The following is a 9,743-nucleotide window of genomic DNA, read 5'->3' as shown; positions in this document are numbered from 1 at the left end:
CCCCATTTCGTCTGGCGAGCGCCTCGCGCTGACGCTGCGGTAGGACCATTTTGTCACTTCGGTACTTCTTATGATTCGGGAGAAAGTGGCCGTTGACCATTACGAAATTTTCGTGCGTCGATCGAGCTCTGTGTGCTCTTGTGTGCTTTCAGATACCTGTCATCCGGCATGCTCATCCGAGATGCAGCGATGGCCTTCAGAGTGGGGCTGGAGACTGCACGGGAGGCGATTCACCTAACGTGCAGCGTGCTGTGGGAGGTGTTGTCCCCTGTGTACATGAAGGTGTGCATAAAATATTTTCGTAGCATGTGCAAAGTCGAGTGGTACCAATAAGCATGATTTTATGTTCTCACTTACTGAGCAGTGGCTGAGTATTAGTTGCTTCTGTGAGCATTTGAAATGAATTTCACTCAATTTCAGTGTTGTTTGTGCTATCTTATACTTAAAACGAATGTCTTAGATCGTACAACGCATGCATGTCTGCAGAAAGTGGACCGCGGTTTAAAATACTAGATTAACATACCAAGGGTATAAGATCACATTAGCTAAAACCAGCAGCAGTAAGATGTACCGTGTGTGATAGTTATGTTTGCAGTAGCTGGAATAGTGATCAGATCCACATACACAGAGCATGAGGGTACATTAGGTGCATAATGCAGCAGTAAAGTCCGCCAGTGATTGGTGTGCATCAAATATTTCCGTATTGTGCAGCCTCCGACAGAGGACGACTGGAGGGACATCGCTGCAGGATTTTGCAGCCGTTGGCAGTTCCCGAATTGCCTGGGTGCTGTGGACGGCAAGCATGTCGAGATAAGATGTCCAAGAAAGGCAGGGAGCCTATACTTTAACTATAAGGTATGGAACAGAAGATTGCAGTGTTGCATGCAGCATATTTGCTGCTAAAGGGTCTGCTTTGTGAACACAAACACTCCTAATACTTCCCAGGAGTATTGTACGGGAATAACCTTGTGCATAATGCACAGCCTACTTCTTTTGTTAATTCATTTTGAGAAAAGATTGTGTTGGCACGCTTTGTTCAAAAGGGGTAGTACAATACCATCATCCTGGTTTTGCAACCTGCAAGCAGAGGACTGCCACAAGTAATTATTTATGCGTTATGAGAATGTACCATTCATAGCTGTATTGTTGATTGGAGGACATGAGGGAGAGGGTTTCTTTTTTTCTTTCTTTTCAGAAACGTGACAGTGACAAAGGAGAATGTTTTTTGGGTGGTTTGTGTCTAGTTGCATGTTTCACACTTGAACAGCAACAAGCATAGAGGAGATGGGGTATGTGTGAGTAGCAGACGACGAGAAGATAGAAAAATTATGTACACTCTAGGGCTTGTGGTACAGTCAAATGTCCGTTTTTCATGTGTGCCCAGCAATACTGTAATGAAAGATAATGAAGTGGCTGCAGTTACAAGAAATATTTAATGTTATTTTTATTTCCAATGCTTTCAGGGCACCCATTCCATTGTGCTTATGGCCGTGGCCGACAGCCAGTACCTGTTCCGCCTTATTGATGTTGGCGCACCTGGGAGGTTTAGTGATGGGGGAATTTTCAAAGATTCCCCCATTGGCAAACGACTGCATGAGGGCAAGCTCAATCTGCCTCGGGCTACCGGGGTGTGAGAAAGTTTGCCCTCATGTGTTTGTTGGCGATGAAGCCTTCCAGCTGCGTCCCGACTTCATGCGGCCACTGCCGGGCACCAGGACTGAAGCTGAGAAGGTCATCTTCAATTACCGCCTCAGTCGTGCCAGGTCTGTACCACATCAGGTTATAACCCTAATCATTTATCCACTTGCTGTGACACTAACATAATTTCCACGTTGCTCCTGCATGTATTTAGTTCTCACTGTTTGCATTTCTACAACATTCATTAACAAATATTTGTTTTAGTACATAGGACATTTTCTTGATTACCTTATCTTTGAACTATGTTAACTGTGAGAGCAATGATGTATCCTGCCATTACTTCTGATTATGTGTTTGCTGTAACTGCACGAATATTTTTTTGCACTTTTATAACTAATAACAACACCTTTAAAATTTTGGTGTTTGGCCTCTTTGGGACCAGAATGCACAACATGCCATCGTCATTTAGTGCTACATGTTTTTCTACTTTGGTACAGACTTCTACTGCTGTGACGTTTTAAGAAGCACCTATTTATTTTTTACGCATTTTTAAGCCAGAATTTGTTTATGTTTCAGACGATGCGTAGAGAACGCCTTCGGGATTCTTGTTTCGCGTTGGCGCATCTACGAGAGGCAGATAAACCTGCAGCCTGAGAATGCGGACAGTGTTGTGAAGGCAACCTGCATCCTCCACAACTTTTTGTCCATGACTGCCAACGCTGCTGCGACATATCGCCCACCTGGATATGCGGAATGCCACGACGTGTTCGGGTCTGTCCACAACGGCACATGGCGACTAGGGACGGCAAGTGCAGCTGTGTTTGGCCTGCAGGGAGCCAAGGCCCGCAACTCCACAAATGTGGCAAATTCAGTGCGGAAAGTGTTTATGAACTACTTCAAGAATGAAAGGCAGGTGGCTTGGCAGTGGGACCTGCCAGGGGTCACAAGGCCGTAAGACTGCAGGCCTGCTGCTTGACTTCATGAAGAACCCAACAGCCCTTTTCAGGGCTCCCAACTTGATGCTTCGGCTGTGGGTCACTGGATTCGCGATATCCTGTTCTGTGGCCCTTCTTTGCATTTCATTTCCTCATGCTGAGCTCAGGAGTGTGGTGGAATTGGTTCGTTCAAATATGCTATTCTGTGTATTCACAGTTGATGCATGCCCGGTTAAAAAAATTCAGCAAACACAGGCATCCTGAAGGTGTAACAAAATTTTTATTTGCTTTGCTAATGAGCTGTTTCATATCCTGGCAACTATGACAATTGCAATTTCGTAATATTTATTGGCCCGGAAGGCATCACAAAAGTTGGATAAATTCAACATAAAAGTAATAATTGCAAAAAACAGTAAGAAAGCACTACAGTCATAAATGACAAAGACAATGGTGTTCACAAGGTCATGTGCAAACAAACTGCACAGAGGATAGAAAAGTCTTGAATGCAAGGATAACCTAGAAAGTAAGTTGGGTGGTTTGCTGGGCAAGATGGTTCATTGTGAAAGTGTGATGCTCCCAGTAAGGCAAAAATATGGCAGCACAATTAAATGGAGGATGCAGTACAAGCACTGGCACAAGCAAGGTATCTTTAAGTGGCTGGTTTAAAAGCTCGCTCGCTCTTTATCAGTGAGTTGGACCAAAAATTACTTGAAGGTAACCTAGAAAACTTTGCCCATACATTGATGCTTCAACTGAAACATACAAGCAACTCGAGGCAAGCTAAAAACAATTATGTGAATAAAATTTTACCACAGGAATGGCCTTAAACATTGCACAACAGCATATTTACAGCAAACCATTACGGTGTACTAATAAGCCCTGGTTCACAGTATTACCAAACTGAGAGATGCAGTACCTCTGTACAAAAAAACTCTAGGCATGGAAACATGACAGAAATGGCCTTAACATGGCACAACAGTATGTATATATTGTGAGACGCCGCCCGGGACGTAGGCAGAGCTCTTCTACTGTCACACAGCGCGAGACAGCCCACGAACACCAACCCGACAAAATGATGATGATGAACTGCACAGTTTGCGCTCACAATATATATATATATATATATATATATATACAAGAAACCATTACGGTCTACTGAAGCCCTGGTTCACATTATCACAGTGTCACCAAATTGGGAGATGCAGTACGCCTGTACGAAAAAATGGTAGGCATGGAACTATATCACAGAAATGGCTTTAACATTGCATTACAGTATACAGGGTGTTTCAGGGAACACTTAAAAATTTATAAAGATTGCCTGTTGCAGATAGCCCAATTCTAATTAATGAGCTGGTCTACTCGTAGAGGCGGACATTACTTGCACAACAAAAAGTTGTCGCAGTTTCACCTGAAAGGCGAAGCATCAATTGCGATAGCAAATTTGTAGAGAGCTATACGTAGTAATGATATTAGCTTTATCAGCTGTATAAACTTAGACATGCAGCAGCACCGGCAACACGCAGAACTATTAATTGTCGACGCCGTCGGCGCTTTGCCCGCGTTCGCACAAAATGCGTGCGGCGTTGGTGACTGTTGTCGGAGCCTCTGATATAAATAGGCACTTGGTGCCGCAGCTAAACGTCGCCTCTCATCCCTCCCCCACGGCCTCTCGCGCGTCGGAAGAAGGCGCGTTTGCTTTACATATATGGTGATTGTAAAGGAGGAAAGAGACGCCTACTTCTACAGCCCTTAAGCGAGCACGGCGCAGAACGCGCGTTTGTTCTCCGCTGTGCGTTCACTCCCCGTGAAAGCGCGCGCCCCTCGCGCCCTTTCACTCGCACATACAGCGTTCGGCGCTCGGCGACGATTTCATCTCCATTGACGTCATACGGAACCTGACGGCGACGCCGACGGCAGAAATCTGCTTTTGAGTGTCCATATAATTGCTATCGCAATAAAAGTGTTCGCTGAAACACCATGTATGTATGTATATATATATATATATATATATATATATATATATATATATATATATACACAAGAAACCATTACGGTGTACTGAAGCCCTGGTTCACATTATCACAGTGTTACCAAATTGGTAGATGCAGTACGCCTGTACAAAAAAAAAAGGTAGGCATGGAACCATATCACAGAAATTGCCTTAATATTGCACAACAGTATATATACAGCAAACCATTACGGTGTGCATGCAAAAGGAACTGGTGTTGCGAAAATAACTATGCTTGCAGAAGTAAAACATCACCACGAACCTTTTCAGTATGGATTTTCTGCAATGATTGGGACTAGTTCAATAAATATTAACACTTGAAAATAAATTATCGACTCTTCACAGGTAACAGTTGAATGTACAAAAAGTATCAACTCGCTGTAGTGGCTTAGCGGCCATGAAGTTGTGCTGCTAAGTATTATGTTGCAGGTTTTCATTACCGTTTGCAGTGGCTGCATGTTAAGAAATGCGAAAACACTTCTGTGCTTAGATGTAGGTGCACGTTAAATAACCCTAGGTTATGAAAACAAATTGGAAGCTCTTTCCTATGGTACAGCTTTGCGACTCAACGCAGGCATCAACCAGAATCTTAGTTTGAGCTAATTGGCAAGTCATATTCAAGGAAACCTACAGCACATGCTCTACAGAGACAAAGAATACACATGACAGGACAGGCACCAACTTGCGACCGATTTTATTTAGAACGAGAATTCGCTTTTTATGCACAGCCAAGTCAGGTGATCATGGTGAACGTGTTACAGTAAAGCACAATCGCCGAGTGAGCTACTGTGCATGCTAATTGAAATGTTTTTTTAGTATGTTTACCTTAAGCATGTTCACCATAATCACATGACTTGGGTATGCATGGAAAGGGAACTGTGGTTCTCATTAGGTGAAAGTTGGCACTCATCCTGGCGTATGTATTCTCTGCTTGCGTTAAGTTTGTGCTGTAGATTTCCTTCAAATGGAAAAGCACCAAGTTTTGTTGAGGTGTGCACTGAAGCACCATGTAGGTTAGTACCGTGCCATAAAGTCCTGGAGTGGGACATTGGACTGATTGTTTCAGAGTACTGATGCATTGTTTGACAAGTCAGGTATAAATAGCAGTTGAGCGGGAAGCAATGGCAATTATTAGCTAGTAGATCCACTATTCCTCACACGCTGCGATTGCTCAGTGGTTATGGTGTTGGACTGCTGAGCATGAGGTCACTGGATCGAATCCCGGCCACGGTGGTCGCATTTAGACGGGGGCGAAATGCAGAAAACACCCGCATACTTAGATTTAGGTGCACGTTAGAGAACCCCAGGTGGTCCAGATTAATCCGCAGTCCCCCATTACGGCGTGCCTCATAATCAGATGGTGGTTTTGGCATGTAAAACCCCTAAATTTTTTGTCCACTTTTTCTCGAAACATAGCTGTAGCACTGCCATGGCACTTTCAAATAAGCTGTCAAATATAATGCAAAAGGGTGGCTGCTTGGGCTGGTTGGTGAAACACTGATTAGACTAAGAAAACGCCCTTTTTAGTGCGCAATTCATAGAAAGGAAAGCGACAAAGTGCACTATGCAAAGTGCGACAGGATGGCTCTGTCACACTTCTTCCTCCTACGAATTGCGCACTGAAGAGGATATTTCCTTATCTAAACAGTGAAATATGTGCAACAAATAAAACTTGAATTTGGAGCGTAACTAATGTACTTAGAAACTATTTGCATGAGCTCCATCTGAATTTCCTCATGCAGCCTCAGAGGAACACGCCTCATTTTGGCTGCGAGAAATGAAGAAAAGTGATCATGCTCATCACACTGTTTTTCCAGAATCTGGCCAATGCTATCAATCTGTTCATCATACTTTTCTTCTCGGTTTTTTTTTTTTTTTTTGGCGGCTGCACCTCTCGTGCTTCAGCACACACCTGAACAAGATTCGATGCCTGCGTATTGTCATATGTACCAACCTCTTCGACCGACAACTCTTCATCCTGATACATTTCTTCGAAGATTTGTTGGGCTGATTCATTGAGGCCGGTGCCACCTGCACTGTGCACATCATCCTCAGCAACTGGCTTGAGGTTGCCTGATGTCCTGCATAAAATAACATTGTAGGGTTGAAGTTAGGTCTACTAAGCACTCCTCTCATCTGAAAAAGATAAGTTGGCCTGTGTGATTTATTAAACATTCCGTGCATTCACTTTTATGAACTTTCTTGTTTATATTTAGCTTGTTTATGCATGCACATAATTTGCTGTCAGGCACAAAATTTTAACAGTAATGTTGGCATGATGCCACAGAAAAATATCACTATGTGTACAACTTTCTTATACGAACTTACGGTCTTCCTGTCATTGTGTCCTTTAGAAATAGTAGACGAACAAAAAAAATCCACTGCTTCTCCTCGTCGAGGCTGTCGTCTGCGGGCGCGCCGCTCTTGGACATTTCGCTGCGACTTTTAAGCACACGCCGGAATGTGTCCCGCAGATTTTTCCAGCGGGCTTTCACGTCAGAAACTGCGTATAAAAACATGAGTATATAGCACCCAATAAGCTTTGCGCGTATCCCACTATGAATGCAGCGTTAGCTCGGTACATGCAAGCCTTCGGTTGTCACATGCAATTCAATGCGCGATTGAACGCGCTTTGACACACAGGGCCGCAATATTGCAGTGGTGCCTTTTTCGACGTTATTAGAGAGTTTTAGATGAGGGGGACGCAAGAGTTGGAGCCCCCTAATCTAAAACTCTTTTTTTTCTCGCGCTTGGTAAAATGTAGTGATCAAGCGGCGCTTCGTCCGCGTTTTATCAAAGAGCCGCATCAGCTGCATAGAATGCAGCGAGAGGCAACGCTAGAAATCGAGGCCCAGCAGGCCATGCCACTACAAACAAAGAACAACTTACCGGTCGCTCCAAGATCTGCTGCTACGCGCCGCCACGCTGCCTCGCATACGCTGCGGGACTTGTACATGCGATCCTGTAAATCCCACAGGGCGCGCTCTTTTTCAACCGCGTCTATCAGGCGCTCATTGAATACATTCTTGTCGTCGCCGTTCGACATGGTCAACGTATATAAGTCGCCCTACGACCCAAAGATCCTGTATAGCGTCTGTCAACCACGCACGTGGACGTTTGCTGCTGTGGCTACTGGCGCCCCCAACACATGGCTTTGTTTTCTGACATCGCGCACGTGCGCAAACCGGTAGTACGTCACTGATCCTGATCCTGTTCCGGTAATCTACGTCATTGATGTACATCCTGTTCCGGCTTCGCGCTATTGGCTAGTCGCTCATAGCACTTCCGGGCGACGAGCGACGAATTCTAGATTTCTAGAACCGAGCGACTGCGCGAAAAGACCAAGCGATCTGTTCGCGCGACGGCCCGTTTCGTCGCTCGAAGCCGTCGCTCGTCGCCGTCGCGCACAAAATCGCGTGAATGCGGTTTGGGCTTTACTTGTCATACATTCCACAAAGCCAAGTGACTCTCTAGTGATGGATTCCGTTATAGGGTTCCATTTGTTTCCGTCGTCCTGGCGCTTACATTCGTTCGGTGTGTTCCTGCTCAAAAGCCTGCTTACCGCCAAGAAAAAAGCATTTTACGTCGAATGAAAAAGTAAAAAGTCGTCTGCAGATTTGAGTAACAGTTTATTGTCATTCTTGTGGCGTACGTGCGATGGCGTCATTGTCAGGGCTTGTGCCACGGATTACTGGGCCGGTAGTGGTGAGTCATGTGTTGCTTGGCAACGTTTCTAGTCAGCTCCATACCTGCATTTGGTATAAACAGAACATGCAGGAACTGGTCTTCTCGAACGAAAATCTCGGTAGGTTTGTGAGCCTACAGCCAACCAATATTTATGGTACTCATGCATTTTAGTGCAGCGGAAAGCATAGCACTCAGAGTGTCCAATACTGCAGTGGTAACGCGAAAAACGTGGAACATTTTGTATGAAAATTTTACGATCTGCAGTCACGATCGTGTTTACGAACTCCTGTGCTGAAAACAGTAAGATGAGCGCGATAGCAATTGTATACGCCGGCTCTGGTGGGAAGCAGAAGACGAATGGGGTTCCAAACTGCAAGAAGTTATTTCGTTTATCAGGCTGGAGGGGAGATTGTTTTACAAGTTAAAAACTAAGTTGGAAGTCCAGAATTGTCCTATTTCCTTCTTTTACTTGTGCTCAGCTTTTTCACCCACTGGAACCATCTTAACCTTATTAAGGAGATGAGTGACTGTTTTTATTATTTCACGCTCACAGAAAAAAAGAAATGGAGGCATATAAAGCATTTCGAAGTCTAAAAATGAAACCGTGTCCACATATGTGGACGCAAGTTGCGAAAACATCTCGCGAACTGCTCGCAGCCATTTTCTTTTCTTTTTACGGTAGCTTCAGCTGAATAATGGCGCACTCCTTTAGGAGGAGGGTAAACCATGATGTAGGTTGATAAACGCGCACGGTTTGAATGCGTCCTAACTTTTCGCGGTGGCGTACTTGGCTTTATAAAAGGTGGCTGTTGTGTACAAATGACGCAACACCGCTCCTTAGCTGGAGGAAGCACCATCGCGGCAGAAGCGGGAAACGACCCCACCCCGAGTAGACTTCCGAGAATTCTCCGCCACCCCCAGCACCTCAGCCACCCGACAAGGACAGATCGCCGAAGTGCTGGGGGCGCTCGCCTGCGTCTTTTGTAGAAAATAAACTCAGTCTGCCTTCTGCCACCAAACGATGCGCATTCCATTCATGGATGGGATCCGAGCCCGCACATAACAGTGCCCACAAACGTCGACAGCGGTAGTGAACAGGAACACTTGCGAGAACACCGTAAGCCATCTTCTTGTACGGCCGCCTCAGCCGAGATATAGCATCCTCCTTTGGAAGCTGAGTAAACAATGGTCCACGCTGAAGAAGGTACGTTATTTCAGTGCCACGCAACATTTCACTCAGGGGTACTTGGCATTAGAAGTGTCGACAAATGTGGACTCTGGTATATCGAAGAGGATAAATAAAACGCAAAAAGCCTAAAAGATAACCCTATTTTAAACAAAACGTATGCCGCACTTTGTTTTATCTTTCCTCGTCGTAACTTCACTTTGGAACAAAACAAAACACCGTGGAACAAACAGGCAGTATGTTTGTTTGCAGCGGGGCGTCGCCGCGGGATCCTGTATTCAGTCCTAAC

General features: G+C 44.9%; 1 pseudogene; it reads left to right on the top strand.

Annotated features, from left to right (window-relative positions):
- The first annotated feature begins 1,484 nt into the window (after positions 1-1,484).
- Positions 1,485-2,593, top strand: LOC125941851 (uncharacterized; annotated as a pseudogene).
- The last annotated feature ends 7,150 nt before the right edge of the window (positions 2,594-9,743 follow it).

Source organism: Dermacentor silvarum, unplaced genomic scaffold (genome assembly GCF_013339745.2).
Source record: "Dermacentor silvarum isolate Dsil-2018 unplaced genomic scaffold, BIME_Dsil_1.4 Seq472, whole genome shotgun sequence".
Classification (NCBI taxonomy): Eukaryota; Metazoa; Arthropoda; class Arachnida; order Ixodida; family Ixodidae; genus Dermacentor; species Dermacentor silvarum.
Note: the sequence above shows the minus strand (reverse complement) of the source record. Positions and strands in the feature narration are given on the sequence as shown.